Below are 6000 nucleotides of genomic sequence, written 5' to 3'. Positions count from 1 at the left end.
GAATAGCCTCTTTAGTAATGTATGAATCCACCCTTCATCTTTTAAGCCTCATACACAGATTGGTATGATCAGATTGGTGGCCAACAAAACCGTGGACTTTTGTCCGAAGGGTGTTGGGCCAAACTTGTCTTGCATACACACAGCACACAATTGTTGGCCAACAAATACGAACGTAGTAACGTACTACATTGTTTTTCAGCTCTTTAGCGCCACCCTTTGGGCTCTTTCGTCTGATTTTGTGTTAGTAAAAGTTTGGTGAGTGTTGAGTCACGCTTTTCATTTCTCACTTTTATTTATTATTGGCCTTGGAGTTATTGCTTTGACATTATCTTTTTGATTGAATGATGATTTGATTTGGTATATTTTCTATATTTTTGGATGCATATAATGCACTTTTTGGTTAAGTTCTATTGGCAGATAGCATGTCTAATTTTATTTGTTTTCTTTTTTTAATGCACAATAAAAAAAAAATTGTGGAGAGTAATACTTGGCAATGGGCGTTATTTACGAAAGGCAAATCCACTTTGCACTACAAGTGCAAAGTGCACTTGAAATTGCACTGAAAGTAACTTGGAAGTGCAGTCACTGTAGATCCGAGAGGGGACATGCAAGGAAAATAAAAAACAGCATTTTTGCTTGCACATGATTGGATGATAAAATCAGCAGAGCTTTCACTCATTTTCAGATCTACCCCTCAGATCTACAGGGACTGCACTTCCAAGTGCACTTTCAGTGCAATTTCAAGTGTACTTTGCACTTGTAGTGCAAAGTGGATTTGCCTTTTGTAAATAACTCCCTATGTGTTTTACTTCAAATGACAGTTTGGGAGTAGGCAGTTACATTTAAAAAAAATATGATGTAAAAGTAACAAGGGACACCAATATAGTTGTATCTTTGATCTTAAAAACTCCGGGATAATGGTGTTGTAGTAACTTGACCAAATAAAAAAAATAAAAAATAAAAAGCATAATAATATTAATCTTGATATCACTAGAAAAAAAAAGCCTCCAACTCCATCAGTATCACCAGCAAAGTAGCTTCATTATTATCCCACTAAAGAAGAAGAGAATGTGTGCTGCATTTCGAGATTTCATGATTTGCCACACCACGAATGTTAATTCTTCATTACGAATGCTAGCTTACAAGACCAACCACTTCTGGCTCATCCTTGCTTCCGAGCATGCGTGTTTGTACTTTGTACTTTTGTCTGATGGATTTGTGTACACATGATCGGAAAATCCGACAACACACATTTGTCCGCGGAAAATTTTAAAACCTGCTATCCAACATTTGTCCATGGAAAATCCGACAACAATTGTCTGGTGGAGCGTACAACAGCTGTCATCACACATTTCCGATCAGAAAATCTGATCTTGTGTACGAGGCTTTATATCTATTTCAAGGATAAGTTCACCTTTTCGTAACATGTTACATGTTACAGCCATATTCGGGGTATAACATATAACACGTTAGAAATGGACTGGCCCCCCGCACTTCTCAGATCCCTGCTCTGACAGCTAGATGGGCTCTTCTCCTTCATTACTAGCTGTCACAAATGTAAAAAAAGCGTGGCTGAGTGGGACTCCGCCCACCAAGCCACGTCACTGATTGACAGGGCTCTGTGCATGGAAAACGACAAGATCTGGCAGCCATTGCCGGCTTGTAGTTTTCCATCCCGTACATTCACCCATACGGGATGTACGTGCAAGCAGATACGCTGGCAGATCTGCTAGAGACCAGCATGGTACAATGCTTTACAGGCTCCAAAAAAAAACCAATAAATGCACATTTTTAAAAATGTGCATTTATTTTTTTCCAAAAGTTAACTAATCTTTTAAATCACTTTTTTTTAAAGTAAGGATTTTTTTTTTCCCTGTCTGTTTTGCTGGAGAGATTTCTCATCACTTCCTGTAACACACATTTCTCTCCAACGTGAAGGCAGATTCCATCTTAGATGCCGCTTTTACAGATATTCCCATAGGAAGATTATGCCTCACCTGTCCCGGTATTTACAACGACTTTCTGCTACAAATACAATTAGAGAGAGTAAATCTACTCAACAGGTACACTTACACCAAAAAAAAATCCTGGCAGGGGTTCCAACCCTCGCACATTCTATCAGAAATAAAATACCCCACACTGTTTTATTGTATATTTTGGTAAACTGGACCCTGCCTACGATATTTGTTATCTGGACACCTTTCTACTGTAGTGTCCATGCAGAGAAAAGGGTAGGGGGGTTTGAGGCTCAATAGATTTTTTAAAAAGTGTATCCAACTAATAGCCCATTGTGGGAAAATTTGTGTTTCACAGCTGATTTTTCTCTTGATGAAGACTTATTGGGTGAAGCATTAGTAAAACTGATTTTTAAAATGTGCTCATCTCTAATAGTCTTTTCAGGTGGAGGCATGTAATAGGAAGAAGAGAAACATATTTTGAGAAATATAATTATAACATGGACTTTGGATCCCCACATATGGTTAAAAAATGTAAAAACACATTTGTCAGTGCTTTATTACTGGACTAGATCTGGAAACATGGACTTTACAGGTCTCATATACTGATCTAACCAATACTTTCCACCCTCTAAAATTGTGTGAGTGGATATTAGATCATTCCACTATAAATTGTGTATATTTTGTAAAATCGACTGCCTTTGTTTTGCTTTTTTGACCTTGTAGATAAATTGTATTCAGCACCTCCACCATTCCAATGTTATTTCTTCAATTTGACATTTGTTGGAAACCCCCATTCCACCTAGAGCAGGGGTCTCAAACTGGAGGCCCTCTAGCTGTTGCAAAACTACAAGTCCCATGAGGCATTGCAAGGCTGATAGTTACAAGGATGACTCCCACAGGCAGAGGCATGATGGGACTTGTAGTTTTGCAACAGCTGGAGGGCCACCAGTTTGAGACCCCTGATCTAGAGAATTAAATAGGACAATTTCTAGTCTATGTTTTAAAATACTTGATGCTTGGCAATTATGCTGATCCTCCAACTTCAATACTGAATGACTGGCTTTTGGCTAGGATTCAAAGTATCACTTTTTTGTGTCAAATGCATTACATATAGCAATAGTGACACCTGTAGGCATTATGATGCTATGCGTATATAGTTAATACTTTAATAAAGGAACACGTTTTCTTAGTAGCTAAATCAGTTTACACATGGAAAAAGCAATCTGTCAAATATACCAAGGTCAAACACTGTCTCAATGTTTCTTAATGAAAGACTATCCATTATTCCTAATGACTCCCCCCTCCAAGTACCTACCAGCTCAACCCTGCCCCTCACTCCCTCCTCACTGGCTGTGACAGCAGCAGGAGCCAATGGCCTATGAGGAGGGAGAGAGTGGCGGGAGCTGCTGCTTTCATGCACAGCACTGGATCAGGGTCAGGTTTGCGTAGGTATAAGGAGGGGCGGGGGTTAGCTGCACTCAGAACGTTTTCTTTCACCTTGATGCAGAGAATGCATTAAGGTAAAAAACCTTCAGCCTTCAGAACTACTTCAATTTACATGAATATTAAATCTACTTTACCCAGGTACACACACACCACTCCAGATTAAGGATGAACTCCGGCGTGTTCGCATGCTCCACAGGCAGAGCCCGCCAGGAAGTTGGCATAGCGCTGCACTAATCACAGGCAGTGAGACATTGCCCCGATGCATGGCTGCAGAGATCGGGCAATGTCTCACTGCCTGTGATTAGCGCAGCGCAGTGCCGACTTCCTTAGCCGGGCTCTTCACGTGGAGTTTGTGAACACGCTGGAGCTCATCCCTACTCCAGATGAATGAGCACAGAAGGTACATTTAGACAGCAGCATTGCCATTCTGGGGGGGAGGGGAATGTTATGCCGCGTACACACGTAGCCAACTATCCGGCGGACTTAGTCTGACGGACTTCCCACCGGACTGTCCACAGGACTTTCCGAACGAGCTACTTGCCCACACACGGCACTTTTTCAGCGGACTAATACGGCGTACTAAGCGAGCGAGCGAGCGCCCCCCCCTCCTGAGCCGTGCCAGGCCGCGTGCCCTCAACATGAGGGGGTGCCTTGGGGAAAGGGGGGCCGTGCGGCCCCCCCCCACCCCAAAGCACCTTGTCCCCATGTTGATGAGGACAAGGGCCTCTTCCCGACAACCCTGGCTGTTGGTTGTCGGGGTCTGCGGGCAGGGGGCTTATCGGAATCCGGGAGCCACCTTTAATAAGGGGGCCCCTGGATACCGGCCCCCCACCCTATGTGAATGAGTATGGGGTACAATGTACCCCTACCCATTCACCTGTGGAAAAAAGTAAAAATAAAACACAACACACAAGGGTTAAAATAGTTTATTGCACAGCTCCGGGGGTCTTCTGTCTTCGGGGGTCTTCTCGCCGGACTCCTCCGCTATCTTCTGCTAGCTCTTTTGCTAGCGGAGGAGCCCGGCTTTCTTCTTCACCGCCGCCGCCCTCTTCTTCCGACTTCGGGGGGTCTTGTCCCCCTCTTCGGTTCTTCTGTCGCCGCTGTCGCCACCTTCTGTTCTTCTCTTCTTCTCTTCAGATGTTGCCTCGTCGCATCCTCCACTCACAATGGCAGGGACGCTGCGTGCGGCGACTTATATAGGGACATCACCGGATGATGTCCCCGCCCATTATGATGTCACAGTCCCAGAGGATGCTCTCATCAACATGGGGACAAGGGGCTTTGGGGTGGGGGGGCCACGCGGCCCCCCCTTCCCCAAGGCACCCACCATGTTGAGGCACGCGGCCTGGCACGGCTCGGGGGGGGGGGCGCTCGCTCGTCCCCACCTCCTTTCCTGGCTGGCCGGGTAGCGTGCTCGGATAAGGGTCTGATGTGGATCTAGGGGGGACCCCCACGCCGATTTTTCGGCGTAGGGATTCCCCTTTAAGTCCATACCAGATGCCTGGAGACACGCTCAAAATGAGCGGACTTTTCTCCGGGCGGGAAGAGTCCGTTCATTTCAAAAGTACGGCAGACTGGCACACACACGGCCGGATTGTCCGCCGAAATGCGAGTCCGGCGGAAAGATTGGAGTGCAAAACTACTTTCTAAGTCCGCCGTACTTTTGGGTAAAAAAAAGTCCGCCGGAGGCTACACACGGGCGGATTGTTCAGCGGACTTGAGTTTGCCGGACTTTTCCACCGGATTGTTTGATCGTGTGTACGCGGCATTAGATGTACTTGCAGATTTAACCAGTTGCCGACCGCCGCACGCCGATGTACGTCGGCAGAATGGCACGGGCACGCATAAGGGCTTACATGTACGTCCCTTGCCTCCCGCGGGTCGGGGGCCCGATCGGGCCCCCGCCCGGTGCCTGCGGCGGTCGGTTTTCGTCCGGGAGCGATCCGGGACGAGGGGGCGGCCATTCATTCATGGCCACCCCCTCGCGATCGCTCCCGACGAATAGAAATCCCCCGTGACATCACTTCCTCTCCTGTAATGTAAACACAGGAGAGGAAGTGATGTATTCTCTCCTCCGTGTCGGTATTTTTCGTTCCGACACGGAGGAGAGCGGATCGGTGAGTTGCACCAACACTCTACACACACAGTAGAACATGCCAGGCACACTCACACCCCCCCGATCACCCCCCCAATTACCCCTGCCCCCCAGTCACAGTGACACCAATGTCATTTTTTTTTTTTGCATTGGTGTCATTTGTGACTGTAATAACTGTTAGGGCAGTTAGGGTTAGCCCCCTTTAGTTCTAATGTACCCCCCTAACCCCCCCAATAAAGGTTTAACCCCGTGATCACCCCCCGTCGCCAGTGTCACTAAGGCTGGGTTCACATTGCAGCGGTTTATGAGAACGAATGTGATTCGCACCGCACTGCAGTGCAAATCACATCCGATCTCTGTGCGATTCGAGTTCAGCCATTCGCCGCACCCGCCGCACCCGCCGCTAATTCGCACGGGACCCTTTTTTTGGCCCGCAGCAGAATCGGATCGCATGGGTGTTCACACCATGCGATCTGAGTTTGCATATCGCACTGCGATATG

Source organism: Lithobates pipiens, unplaced genomic scaffold (assembly GCF_037356315.1).
Source record: "Lithobates pipiens isolate NorthernLeopardFrog02 unplaced genomic scaffold, aLitPip1_a1.2 Scaffold_16, whole genome shotgun sequence".
NCBI lineage: Eukaryota > Metazoa > Chordata > Amphibia > Anura > Ranidae > Lithobates > Lithobates pipiens.
The sequence above is the reverse complement of the archived record's forward strand: the minus strand, read 5'-3'. Positions refer to the sequence as shown.